Source organism: Papaver somniferum, chromosome 3 (genome assembly GCF_003573695.1).
Source record: "Papaver somniferum cultivar HN1 chromosome 3, ASM357369v1, whole genome shotgun sequence".
In the NCBI taxonomy this organism is placed as follows: Eukaryota; Viridiplantae; Streptophyta; class Magnoliopsida; order Ranunculales; family Papaveraceae; genus Papaver; species Papaver somniferum.
The window spans coordinates 170,466,429-170,481,619 of record NC_039360.1 but is presented as its reverse complement, the minus strand read 5'-3'; the positions used below and the strand labels follow the sequence as shown (position 1 = coordinate 170,481,619).

The following is a 15,191-nucleotide window of genomic DNA, read 5'->3' as shown; positions in this document are numbered from 1 at the left end:
GGTGAAATAGGGTGACTGAGATTAAAAAAAAAAAAAAAAAAGACCAGACCACCAGACCAACCGGAATAAATACAATAAAGTCGACCACTGGTACCCTTGTATATGCCAGCTGAGTTGACCTAGAGTTAGGATTATCGACCACTGGTTCCCTTGTATATGCCAGTATGTTGATATTAGTCCAGACCAGTATCTCAGTCCATTAGGATAGGTTCACCTTAGTCAACATCATCTACGTTTTTTCTCTACATCCATCTTCTTAATCTATCCATGTGATTGGTTGGCTCCGGTTTATGATGTCCAGAAACTATATGAGTAGAGCTCTGTCACTTTATATGAATTTTAGTATGCTTGAGTGCAAACTCGTGTACAAAAATTGGAATTTCGCATCAGGGTACTTCCTCCTGTAGTCAATGAGAGTATGCCAACCAAGGAGATTCTTTAGTGCCGTCCAAGGTTCTGCGTAGATAGTTAGGGTCTGGAGTAAAGGTTTTGTGGGTACACCTCTGGTAAACCCTCCCGAGATTAACTCGGTTTTATTTATTAGTTTTGCTCGAGGACTAGCAAATAATAAGTTTGGGGGTATTTGATAAACACATTTTTGTGTCTAAGTTGTCCTCAATTTTCTGTATTATTGGTACTCGATTTCGTACTTATTATGGTGTTTTATGTGTTTGTAGGTATTTTTGGAAAATAAACTTTGGTGGAAAAATCGGCTCAAAAAGTTGTCTAAAGCACCCGGAGGACACATGTTATTCAGACTCGCACTGGTTATTAAGGGGCACCTTTATTACTAAGGGATATCTTCTTCACTATTTACACCCCAGAGCATCACCTGTTAGTCGCACCCCCAGTTTGGTTAGGGGGATACCCTTTATTCTTCATTTGAATTATGAAAACCGGCGGGAAAAACCAACCTTCAGCTGCCGAAATTAGGGTTGCGAATTGAGCTCGTTTCAGTGAGACTAAACGACTGAATTTGATTGGATTTGTTCATATGGGCTTAACAAACATGGTGTGATATTCAAAATCAATCCAGTTGGACCAGATAATCGGCGAGAAGGAAACAGAGTTGCGTGTTCAGGGAAAAATATTTTGGATTTGGTTTGGAAAGTTTCTGGTGAAATTCAATCGAAGTTTTAGCTTGGTATGGGCCTGTTAACCGCAAACAGGGTTGGTAATCCTCTTAGACTCGTCAAAGTACGGTTGTATCACCGATTGGAAGAAAACATAGCATCATATATCCCCATGAGTTATTCTCGGGATTTTCTTTATTCTTGGAAAGATTGCACGAGGTCAGAGCATGTATATCCTATTCTATGACGTGTATGAGTCTGTTAAGAGTATGTTGGATGGATACAGACGCGTGAGAAGCTGTAAAAAGGGAAGAAATCCCGTGACTGGCAGTGAAGAATATTATCGAGTAATGAAGATTATTCGGAGTTATTGGCGAGTATTTTTGATTCTGGAGAGTATATAAAGGGTGCTGAGGGTTATGAGAGGGGATGGAGAGAATTGGGAGCAGTTTAGGACATTAGAGAGCCGGAAAAATCAGAGTTGCAGAGGTTAGTTTGCTGCTGGTGAAGAACAAATGAAGAGCATAAGACGCACATTTAGCTGCAGTTTAGAACAGTCGTAATTGCTACAGTGCCTACGACATCTAGCTTTTATCGTTCTATGTAACTATTGAGTTTGTAACAAATATAAGTGTTACAAAGCCGATTTTTATTATTTCATTTCCATTTTCATTTTTGTAAACACCCTTCGAGCAATAAAAATGAATTTTGAGCGTGTTTTCAATATGCGGAGCTAGAACCCATCACTGGGACGACGGAGGAAGTTGTATTTCATCCTTGGGGTAATTTAATAAATTTCTTATTTACTTTTTGCACAAATTTTAAATGATTTATGATTTCTATTGATCAATTGTTATCTTGTTAGATAGTGTATACTTAGTCTTAGATGCTTTAGATACACTATGCTTGTAATTTACAATTGATGTTTTACGAAATCTACTTTGGCAAAGAATAGAGTTATTGTTTCTTTTGTTTTGAGCTATAAATGTCTAGGATTAATTTATGAACCCTATGAACATGAAAAACAGTGGAATCCCGAGTCCCGGTCTCTCTTCATCCTGTGACAAAAATTGTATATATATTTTTCTTTTATTTTGGTTTATTAATTCTTAAAAACAATCTCATTAAGTCTGAGTGAACGACAACTTTATGTACCACTATAAAAATTCGACCAATACTACATCTATGTCTGATGAATAAAAAAAATTGTTATAATGTGAGGTCCACCTAGGATAATAAAAATAACATTGTCTCTAGTAAAAAAGAATGAGAAACCTATCGTCATTATCGCTAGAGCTACATCTACGATAGTCTTTAGGAGTCCCAATATATCCCCTTCCCATGTCATTAATGTCAATGGTGTTACAAATTGGATGCCTTTCTTATCTGGTTGGACTAAAATACAATACTAATGGTGTATTTGACTATGTTTCTTTGGCCAATGGTGCAAGCTACATAATGCGAGATTCTACTTGAAAACCATCTTTTTGTGATTATTACTTTTGAAGTTATCTCTCTCCAGAAGAGGAAAAAAACAGGGTCATCTGGGTAGTTTTGAAGAAAATAGTGGATCAACAACTCACTCACATCATAATTGAAAGTGATGCAAAAGGAATGATTGACCATTTTTCTCAAGGAAAATTTGAAGGCAATCAACGGACTGATGCATTTTTTAAAGACATTTCTCTTTTCAGTTCTAGTCTAGTAGTCTAGTAGCATGTATTTTCTCTTTTCAACCTAGAATTTATAACAATGTTACTTATTCTCTGGAAGCTTGGGCCAAAGATAACTCTGAAACCTATTTATGGTCTAGACCTCCAATCGGCTTATGAAAATTATTGAGGTACATCTTTAGCCTCTTATAAGCCGTTGATTATAAAAAGAAAGAAAAAAATTTATAAGACGGTATAGGTTGAATGTAAAGAAACAATAAATGAAGAACGTAACGAACCCATGCTCAAGTATCTAAACCTAGCATGCGTTTGACGATAATTATGGCGGAAGATAATATTATTCTTATGACCAAGTATTCTACATCCTATTCTAGAGCGGATTCAGGGACAATTCCTATGTTAATTTTTCCTCAATTTACTTTGTTAGGAAAAGTAACAGATTTTTGATGGAAATGAGGAATTGATTAATGATTTCAAAAATCGGATTTCTAGCTGGTAATTGAATTCGAGTTTTGTTAATTTTATTTCGAGTAATTTTGTTTCAATTGAGACTTAACCTGCTTGTCATTTTTTGAATGGTAACAAATTTTTGGTAGAAAATTCGCTTGAATAATAATTAAAAAAGATACATAAAGAGTTTTGAATGAACTTTCGCATGAACATTTAAAAATCTCTAAGTCGAAAACCATTTTGGGTAGGTCATTTTCGAATATTCCGATTGATTCGGGTTATTCTGGATCTGGTTTTCAATTTGGAAGTGTAAGCCCCAACAATTCGGTGTCAAAGAAAAACGATGATTCTCCAAATTTTGTGGTTTAGTCTTAGGGATCAGGTAGTTTAACTCAATGGCCGACTTCAAATCCCGTTCTCAGATTGAAATAGAATCGTTGTGCCATTTGTTACCATCGGCACAATGATCTCTTGAGATATCGAACTTCAGAATCAAATATATTTTCATATTTCTTTCAATAAGGAATTAGGGAAAATGTGATGACCCAAATTCAAGAAACATTTGTAGGGACTTATAACGTCGATTGAATAGATCTGAGGAAGAAAACAACAGTTTCTTTTCCGAAGACCTTGATAAATTAGGATTTCGATAATCATTATCTTGGGTTTGATCTTTTAACCAAAATATTTTATAGATATAAACGTAAGATCCTTCGTTATATTTTATCATTGATTTAAAGATTGAGTCTGGTGATCGATAAGTAAGTGGTTACTGAAATAGATTTAGCCTTTTGCAGCTTCGGGTTACGATCTAAGAAATTGAGTGTAGAAGTCTTCACATCAGTGAAGCAACTCAAGATAATGGAATCTATCTTGGGATTCACGTGCATTGGAATGATTGGTTGCGGACGCAGTGATATTGAAGGAACTGAGCAACGAATGAGTATTGATTGGTCTCAACTATACAAAGGTGTGATAGTCAATTTATATAACATCTTGATTGTGAGAGGGTTCAAAATTAAACTAGGTCATGTGGTTTTCTTCCAGGTACTTTTCCTCGTTAATCAAATTCGGAACTCTCAACTCACAGCCAACTCTTATTGCAAGGAAAAAGGCCAAGCAAAGCCTAATACATATGGGCCAATGGACATTCGCAGGAGATCCATAAACTTGTGCAGTATTAATGCCACTTCGTTTACAATCATGCATTCTCTTGTTCGGGACATGAAATTTGATACGAAGTTCACATTTCCTTCATAATGCATCAAAGTGATGCATTCTTTGTTCATCAATGCAGTAACAATGATGCTTACACATCATGAAACACTCATCAGTAGTCAACATGCGTAATGATGTTTTTGTGTCAAATATGTTTTACCGGCTAAACTTTGTAGCTTAAAAATACATTTTTCCTTGATGCACCTTCAACCAACACTCCTTCATTGTATATATCTTATTGACATTTTTATAAATAAATATTTGGAAGTTAGGTGTCATGCACCGACTCTCACCCTTTTTGTAACATGGTACATGCTAGATGATGCATTCCTTGGTAAGCAACATAGGGATAATGACGCATTTTTAAGTAAGCAGCATAGGGATAATAATGCATTTTCCACCTAATGCAACTTCAACCAATACCTCCTCCCCACATATGTCGTATTGATATTTTTATAATTAGTAATTTGGGAATTGTTGGTCATGTATCGAGTCCCACCTTCTTTTCACGACAGAATGACGATGTTATTGTATGATAATGTTAAAATGATGGGTCACTTTATTATCATGAAGCGGGGTCACATCATCTCTCAATGGTGAACTTCGAAATAAGATACATCAAGTGAGATGCCTTTTAATGAAGTAACCTAATACTTTTTCTTTCCTCTCTTTTCATCTTCTCTCTTTGGAGAACAAAAAACTAACCTCCATTTACATCTTGCTCAGGTTTGGTCTTTTTTGGACCAGATCTGAGCAAGATTTCTTCTTCTTTTTAAGTTTTGATTGAATAAAAATCAGTTTTTTTTTTTTTATGTTTTTGATGTCTTTTGACATATTTCTTCGCTATTTAGAGCGATTTTTCTTCGCCATTTTGGGCGAGTTTCTCTTCGCTTTGATGGCGATTTATTCAAACCTTGATCGTTGGTTCGTGACTTGCTATTCTCGATTCAAGAACATCGCCTATTGAACTCGGTATTGCTTTGAATCCATATTCAATCCAAAAAATTTAGGGCATCCGGGTTCGTTTGGGTTTAAAGATTTTAGGCGAATTACTCCTTTCTTACAGGAGCATCTCTTATTGAAGAAGATGAAAATCAGATTAAATGGTCGGAATCGATTCCGGATTATACCATCATCCTTCCCTATTACATTTATAGAAAAATCGGATATCTTTGCAGTTTATGGCTCTTTCTTTTCGCGATTTACTATTGATGTATTCGTTTGTATTAGGGTTTCAAAACTAGTCATAAAAACCCAAGGTGACCAAACTTGTGGTACAAAAACCCCACTCAAATGTTGGGATCCATTAAAACTCCATCATGAACAAAATTGATACAAAAACCCCAAATTTTTAAGAATTGATACAAAAACCCCAAATTTGAAAATTGGTTTCATCAAATTCTTTGGGGTTTCATCAAATTTTATGATGAAACCAAATTTTGGTTTCATCAACCGCGAGTTACTTTTCTTTTGTTGGGGTTTTTGTGTTACTTTTGTTTTGATGGGTTTTTTGTGGATGAATAGTGACACCTTTGAGGTTATAACTCGCGGACTGTTAGGGTTTTGAATAAATTTGATTGACAAAAAAAAAAAAAAAGCGAGATGCATTTTATAGTTGTGTTTGGGGTGTGATGAATAACGGTGGAAATATCTAAATCCTTATGATGGCGTATATTATAGGGTGATCAAAAATTAAGTCCCAGACTCCATAAACCCTAAATCAACTCTCTGTCGGCTCTCCTTTGGCTGCTTGAGCTTCTTCATCGCTGGGTGCACTTACCTCGGGAATTTCTTATTTAGGGTTTGTTTTTCCTCCTGTCTTCTCTTTCTGTATGCTACTCTTGTATCCCAATGATGATCATGTTCAAAAATTAAAGTAGTGGACTGATATATATGATGATTTGTTGATTCAGAGGGGTCCTCTTGATTAAATTTGATGTTCACGTTGCAAACCCATGTCTTTGTAGAAATGATAATGTTTAGATTTCACATATCATTTTGAATTTGAGAACGAAGACAACAAATTAGAGTCTCTGAAACGCTTACTCGATAGTGTTTACAGCGCTGTACGTTGCCGATAATGAATTGACCAATTTTAGGTTTTAGTGTTATTGAAGATCAATGTGTATTTGATATATCAATGTGTCAAACTTATTGTAAGATACCCTAATTTCTGTATCTATTGCTATCCGGATTTTGCTCATAATAGCCTTAATTGATTTATCTGAGTCTTTGACATTCAAATTGGCAGAGCTATGACTTCAATGGAAATTGAGAAGGTTCCTTCAGAACCAAAATCTGCAATTGGATTTTTCCCATCAAAGCCCCAGTTTGAGCCTTTGAAGCCTCATGAAATGTCTGAAGGTAAAATCCAGTTTCGCAAGGTTGCTGTTCCTGCACATCGTTTTTCTCCCCTGAAGAAAGCATGGATGGATCTTTACACCCCAATCTATGAGCAGATGAAGATTGATGTTCGTATGAACCTCAAAGCCCGTAAGGTTGAACTAAAAACCAGAACAGATACACCTGATGTTAGCAACCTGCAGAAATGTGCTGATTTTGTCCATGCTTTCATGCTTGGTTTTGAGGTCATAGATGCTATTGCCCTCTTACGTATGGATGAACTATATGTAGATTCTTTCGAGATCAAGGATGTCAAGACACTAAGAGGTGAGCACCTTTCTCGTGCAATCGGTAGATTATCGGGTAAAGGGGGTAAAACTAGATTTGCTATTGAAAACTCTACAAGAACCCGGATTGTAGTAGCTGATACTCGTATTCACATTCTGGGATCTTTCGCTAACATCAAAGTAGCTAGAGATGCTCTTTGTAGCCTCATAATGGGGTCTCCTGCTGGAAAGGTCTACTCAAAACTTAGAGCTGTGAGTGCCAGATTGGCAGAAAGATTTTGATGTTTACATGTTATATGTAATTTCCTTGGCTAGAATCTGTAGTACTAAGTTTTGTTTCATGAGTAATTTTGTTTAGTATATGTAACCCCAATGCGTTTGAATATTTCAAGCAGCAACATGCTAATGTTTTTCTTATGAGATATGGTTTTCATATTGGTGTATATTTTCCATTGTGGGACAGCTGCTAGATAAACCAACAGTTCTATCAATTTGCCTTTATGGTTATTTCCCAGTCTTTTCGGCAACTATATTTTGATTTTCAGTGAGCTTTACTGGCAGGATTTCTGACTTTATGTTTCTAGTCTTGATTTCTTGGCCTCTCTCTTGCAGGAAAGCAAGATGACTGCCTGTTATACTTGGAGTTTTTATGTGTGTTGTTCACATTATTCATGGGTTCATTTTTCTATACTTCACAAGTTTCAGGGCACTACATTATCAAATTCTTTCCCCCATCAGAATTCTCAGTTGAAAGTGCTTTCCACCATCAGAGTTCTCAGTTGAAAGTTTCTGATAAGGCTGAGTGTGTAGAAAAAGGAATGCCTGATGCTTCTAAAGAGAATAGCATGAAAATTTGATGAAAATCTTTGAGATTTTTGATGTTCTGGTTTCAGCTTTCAGAGAGACTACCAGGGCAGTCAGTGTTAGAGTAGTGTATGCAGTATCATTCTGGGCCTGAAATTCACCTAATGGGCTTATCTTTTAAGCCGAAATATGATTGTTAAATCCACTGGTCTGGTAGAAATCTCTGTGAGACTGCTTCTAACAAAGAATGCTAGAGCTAACAACATTGCTGAAATACATGCATTTTATCTTCTGAAATTAGCGAATATAGTGATACAATTTTTACTACGTAATTGGTTACAGACTGATGCAAAGTCGCCTGAAATAGCAGTTGCGGGTGAACAGAAAGCACCGTGGTTCTTCCACTCATGCCCCCAGAAAAAAGAGGCGGCAATTGGAGCAGAACATATACGAGGCCAACTCTCCATCCACTGCATACCAAAACACTTAAATTAGTATCAAGACAGAAAACATAACCTTCACTTACAAATTTTAGTTTTCGCCAACATCTCAAAACAAATCCAAAGCTGCTTCCAATTTGTTTCCGATGCATTCACCTATATAATACAGTAAACAGACGATTTGGACTTTAGAGTTATGATAAGAGGATAAATTAAAGGAAAGTGTGAACACATAAATTACGAGGGCTTATACGTGTTCACAAACAATGTTCTCACATACTAAAAACTCTTGAATTAAATGGCACATGCATAAAATAGATGATACTATCGGTTCATCGACTCAAAGCCCTCGGGCTCATCACTATCTAGTCGAATAATATCAGGAAAATGATCGTATGAAAAGTAAGACCACAAATACGAACATAAATACGAATCATAAGGGATATGCGATGAATATAAAAGTGCTGAAATATAAATAAGATGGAGATTTACGTGGTTCGGCACTAAGGCCTACATCCACGGGGGTTGGTGTTTCACTATGTATTGAATGTTTACAAAGACGAATGAATTTTGAGTATACATTAGTCTGCGGAAGCAGGGGATTTACTTACTCTTACTATTTCTCTCTCTTATGTTCTCTTCTAAGGATTGTGGATTGGTCGACCCCTTCTCTCTTAGTGGAGAGGGGTACTTATAGGGTTGAAACGTGGGTCCTACTTCTGAGATGCCGTTGCGACCTTATCTTCTTGTGCTTTGTGCCCATTACGCAGAGGTCTTCGGTATATGCTGCGGTCTAAGCTTGAATACGAAGAGCTATCCTCGCTTATTCCAAAAGCTGATTGACGCGTGTATATCTCTTGGTATTTAATGCGGGCAATTGAACGTCCACTTGTGTCAGACAAGTGTCTCTTAGTCTGGTCACATCCGTGTCAGTCAAACTCTCTCTTAGCCGTTGATCTTGGATCTTCCTCGGGATAGGATGTACTAACACCCGAGGGGTATTATCTGGTGCTCCTCTTTGCCATCATACCTCTGTGATCCTCAGTCCTTGACCGTCAGATCTGCTGACCGGTGATATTTTCTGATGAGATTCTCCCCTAGGTTATGACTGCTTGTTATCAAGTTTTGATGTCTCGCTTTGCATGCTTTCCACGTGTCTCTTCCTGTACACGTGGTGGATGATGAAATGTGTACATACGATTTTCCCCTCTTCTTCTGACCTGGGCGTATTTTGCAGTTTAGAAGAAGAAAGATCGTCACACACGTTTTATCTCTCATGAAATAACTTCCCCTATAAATACGGGCACGTTTCCCACTTTTGCATTAACTGCTCCTTGGTACGAGGGACATTTATTGTCTTCTCTAGCTTTATAAATAGGAAAGAGAATGTGAAAATAACTTTCATCCTTTTCTTGTCAGTGTTCATCCTCTTCTTGTCAGTGTTCATCTTCTTCATGTGTTTTTTGTTTTTAATTCTTGTTCTTTAGTCATTTATTATCGTCGTCCTTGTGAGGAAGATAACCTATTTTCAATTTTCTGACTCTTTTGCTTTCGACTGTTGCTGCCCCTGTATTAAAGATAACTTGCTTTTGATATCTCTGATATTTCTATCTTCGACTGTGGTTGGTGCTTGTCGTCCTCTTTTATACAGGTATGGGATTTTTCATTATTTCCATCATTGATTCATCTATTTTCTGTTGTTGTATCTGCCCGTTTATCTTCTGCTGCTGTACTTTTGGCTTTGTGACGAAGAACACATATGTCGAAGCATATATGCTTGCCCCTGTTCTTCGTTACAAAGTCTATAAGTATGTATCTAAGTGTCATCTCTGGAGTCTGATGGGGTATTTCTGATTATTTTCAGATTTTAGGGTTTTTGATGTTAATCCGGATGAACCATCAGTTTCTGGGTTTTTTGATCTTTAGTGATCCTCTCGTACTCTCCTCTAAACTGTTTTTGTGTTTCCTCGTAGCTATGTCTGATCGTCCTCGGGCTCCTTACCAGACTCCACCGTCTAGTCCTCCAAGATCTCCTCCGCGTAGAGATTCTGATAGATCTCCACTTGGGGAAGGTTCCTCTAAATCTTCGCAAACGGATCCTCGCGGTCATAGGGTTTCATCTTCTTCTGGTACGAAGGCTTTGCCTACTAAGAAAGGGGATCCGCCGAAGAGTCCTTCTAGGTATAGGTACGCTGTTAACCGCGCTCCTTCTCGTCCTCGTGAAGATTCTAGGAGTACGCAGGCTCCTCCTCCTCGTGATGATTCTAGGAGTGTGCGGGATCCTTCTCCTCATAGTGAAACATTGGATGTTCCGCCCCTTCGTTCCATGGCTCCTCTTTTAGTGTCCCTACAGAGTTTTTTGCCGCCTCCCCCAACAGTTTCTTTCAAGGGGAAGTACTCCAAGGGTACTACGTTGAAAGCTGATCCACCTAAAAATCTTCCTTCCAAACGGAAGGCTTCAGAATTGAGTCCTACGTCAGATTCCGCATACGAGGAAGAGGCTGCCCCAGTGATACTTAGCGTTTCAGTTGGTAGGAAGAAGGTCACGTTCAAGCATATTGATCTTGAGATGTTCCAGGAAAAACATGATCTTCAAGCCTTTGAGGTTCGCTTCTATGCCCCTGATGATGATATCACTTACGAACTCATCTCAAAGTATCAGTTTGATGAGTTTCATCTGTTGACAACGGTTGGATCCTTCGAGGCGGGTCTCATGTTGCCCCTGTATAAGTCGGGTGACTCCTTTTATTATGATGTGTTGGATAGTCGTGAAGGTTCTTCCACAAACACTCATAATAATTATGTGTCTCAATTGTCTGGGAATTATCTTCGTGCACTGAAGGAATGTTATCTGCGGAGAAAGGGGGAGACGACGATGACCTGCTACGTTCCAAATTCTGCTGAGAGAGAGTGGTACACTCCTCAAAATTTTAATAGCTCCTTTGGGGATTATGTCAACAGTAGGAACCGAAAACCGTGGAGTGTTAGTCTTCGTAACATTGCCGCTCCTCAGGGTGAAATTCGTCTTTTAAGTGAGGTGAGCGATGCCAAGCTGAAGTATGTTCCTGGCACCGAGGGGTCTGCTAAACAGAAACTCTTTCCTGCTCGTGAAAGGATTAAGCGTGATCATGATTATGAGTGGCATGCTACCGTCATTGAAATTTTTGGCCCTTGGGCTTACGGTTGGATTCCTGGTCCGCGCGGTTGGCGTCCTTCTGAAAACAGCAAGCCTCGTGAAACTCCTCCTGCTCGTTATGGAGATTTCTGTCCTTGGCGTCTGAATTTTGCGGGCATGAATTTCCCTTACGCTCTTGATGTCGTTGATGGAGATGAGGAGGAGGGTTCTGGTGCTACCCTTCCACCGAAGAGTGCTGCTACTGCCAAGGTACAGTTTTTTCTTATATTCTCTATTCTATTTTCCCCCTTTCTTTTTCTTGGTTGAAAACATTTTTTAAGTGAGGGAGAAAATGAGCTTTTATTGGGACATGTACTGGTTTGTTAGGTGTCGAAGAAGAAGAAAATTGGACTCAAGCAATCTTCTACTGTTGTGACTGGTGAGGCTGAGGTTTATGAGGAGGTTACTAGTCCTGTGAACGAAGGGTTTGCTGAGGATGAAGAAATGTCCGATGGAGAAGAACGCACTGATACTTCTCCTCCTGATGACGAGGGTGGTAATGGTGAAGAAGAAGTTGTCGCGGGTGGTGATGGTGAAGCTGAGGGCAATATTACCGCAGGTGGTACTGGCGAGGAGGGATCTGCCCCTGTTGGCGGTAATACTGGTGGTGTGGGTGGTAAAGGATTTGCTGCTGGTGGGAATTAGATTGTGGGTACTCTGCCCATTATTTCCCCAGAGTTTTCCTTTGGTAGGATATATTCCGCAGGAGAATCCTTTGATGTAAACGCCGCCATGGGTCTTGCCGAAGACTTCTCATTGCTTTCCCCAAATGATGATTGGGATTTGCTTGGAAATCTTGGTAAAGAGGGTGCCACTGGTCAGCAGGCTGAAAATGCAGGTAGTCAGGCTGAGGGTTGTGATATCGAAACTTGCGCGGATGCGGAGATAACAGCCAAGGAGAAGTCTGCCGTTGAGTCTCCTTCAGAGGATTTCCCTCACTCGCTGATGCCTGAGGGTAAAGATGCCATCTTGGCTTGGCTTAAGAAGAAGAATCTGATGTTCATCCCTAATCCTGCCCCAGTGGTCACTGGTGAGAAGAATTCTGACGCCTATACTCATCAGATGATGCAATTGTCTTCTGAGGACCGTGTTGCTGAGATGTGGGAGAAGAATTTGAGAGCTTCGGAAGCTAACTTGGTGGTTGACCCTCCATCCTCTGTTTCGGATATGATGGCTATAGCTGATGGGTACCAGTACGGTTTTCCCCAGTAGCGTTTCTTGGAGGTAAATCCTTGTACTCTTTTTTGAACCCTTTGGTGTAATAATGTTTGTTGTTTGAAACATAGATGATAAGGAGCGAACATTGTAACCATGTTCTGTACCAATTCTTCAAAGCAAAGTCTTTAAAGTTGGAGGCTAAGCTTCGTCATAGAGAAGAGGAACTGTCTGCGGCTGAAGTGGAGATAAATGAACTGAGGGGCCGTCTTAAGGAAAAAGAACAGCTGGGTAACTCTGAGGAGAGTCTTCGTTCAAAGATTGCTTCAGCCCTCAACGAATTGGAGAAGACTCGCAGAAATGTCTCGTCCCTCACAGGTTCGTATTTTACCAATCTTTCACTCCTCGTGATTCCCTATTTGTACTTTGGTGTTCTGTCTGAGTATCCCCACCCTATCTTCAGTGAGTGGAGTCCCCGAGCTGATATGGCTTCGGAAAGAAAGGGAACGACAGAAATCCCGTATTGCAGAGTTGGTGGGGAAGTTGAAAAGCGAAGCCGTAACGTGGAACGCTCGTGCTGATGAGCACAACGCCTTAGCAACTGAGTGACGTGAAAAGCGAACACAAATGGTTGATATGCAAAATAAGTACAACCATGACCGTCGCATGTTCAATGGTACGCTGTTATGGACGCGTGATAACCTGCGGGAAGCTCGAGGGCATGCTTCGGACTTAGAGGCTAGAGTGTGCCTTTTGGAAGAAGAGTACCTCAACGGAAACCAAATAAGTACAATTGGGCTCTAGTGGAAGAAGTTTTAAACATCCTTCATCTTGTACGATAGGCTCATTCCTTCTTAGTCCCCGAGGTTAGGGATAGTATGTTGCATCTTACCGAAGAAAGAGATAATGCTAGGGCTGAGGTCGGCTCTCTTAGTAAAGCCCTAGCAGCGTCTCGAGCTTATGTTGCCCGCCAAGTGGAGTCTGAGAGAGATCTTGAAGTAAATGTGTATCGACTCCATAAAAGGATGGGGGAGATGAATGATGAAGTCAACCATCTTCGTCACTTGGATTCCTTGTTTCTAGCGCCAGATTGTGAACACATAAATCACGAGGGCTTATACGTGTTCACAAACAATGTTCGCACATACTAAAAACTCTTGAATTAAATGACACATGCATAAAATAGATGATACTATCGGTTCATCGACTCAAAGCCCTCGGGCTCATCACTGCCTAGTCGAATAATATCAGGAAAATGATTGTATGAAGAGTAAGACTACAAATACGAACATAAATACGAATCATAAGGTATATGCGATGAATATAAAAGTACTGAAATATAAATAAGATGGAGATTTACGTGGTTCGGCACTAAGGCCTACATCCACGGGGGTTGGTGTTTCACTATGTATTGAATGTTTACAAAGACGAATGAATTTTGAGTATACATTAGTCTGCGGAAGCAGGGGATTTACTTACTCTTACTATTTCTCTCTCTTATGTTCTCTTCTAAGGATTGTGGATTGGTCGACCCCTTCTCTTTTAGTGGAGAGGGGTACTTATAGGGTTGAAACGTGGGTCCTACTTCTGAGATGCCGTTGCGACCTTATCTTCTTGTGCTTTGTGCCCATTACGCAGAGGTCTTCGGTATATGTTGCGGTCTAAGCTTGAATACGAAGAGCTATCCTCGCTTATTCCACATGCTGATTGACGCGTGTATATCTCTTGGTATTTAATGCGGGCAGTTGGACGTCCGCTCGTGTCAGACAAGTGTCTCTTAGTCTGGTCACATCCGTGTCAGTCAAACTCTCTCTCAGTCGTTGATCTTGGATCTTCCTCGGGATAGGATGTACTAACATCCGAGGGGTATTATCTGGTGCTCCTCTTTTCCATCATACCTCTGTGATCCTCAGTCCTTAACCGTCAGATCTGCTGACCGGTGATATTTTCTGTTGAGATGCTCCCCTAGGTTATGACTGCTTGTTATCAAATTTTGATGTCTCGCTTTGCATGCTTTTCACGTGTCTCTTCCTGTACACGCGGTGGATGATGAAATGTGTACATACGGAAAGAAAAAATCTAACTACTTGATATCCTTTTCATATGGAAAATCATAATGAAACTACTGGTACTTCACTAATACCTTCAATAATTTCATCTTCCATTTGATCATTAACTAGACGTATAGTCCCATTATTTTAAAACGCAGCACAAAGTGAAATTTCTCAACTCCTGTATATAAACTGGATGGAGTAGAAGTGGAGTGTTTATCTGTGTCATAAAAACTTCGTGTTTAACCTACTTGGATAGAAAATTTTTGATGAACACAATACTTTGCTTACTTGTGATTAACCTACTCTTGAACAACTAATTCAAATATCAAAATATTACTCTTTCCTCGTGCAGAAATAATGAACACAATCTTTATAGGGACGAAAAGGTTAAATTCATCGGACTCTGAAATTAAGCTCACACAAACAGACAATCCAAATCAATTCACCATTTCACACTCACCAAGGCAACTAGCCAAGCCCTCCTCAAACGCAATGGCGATTATGCGTCATGCATACGTC

The 15,191-nt window shown here is 39.3% G+C and overlaps 1 non-coding gene and 1 pseudogene across 1 annotated transcript; both read left to right on the top strand.

Annotated features, from left to right (window-relative positions):
• The first annotated feature begins 6,117 nt into the window (after window positions 1–6,117).
• Window positions 6,118–7,489, top strand: LOC113358005 (annotated as a pseudogene).
• On the top strand, window positions 6,259–6,334 carry LOC113362502. The gene has a single exon (XR_003365754.1). It is a non-coding gene; the product is annotated as a small nucleolar RNA R21 (small nucleolar RNA).
• Window positions 7,490–15,191: the final 7,702 nt, after the last annotated feature.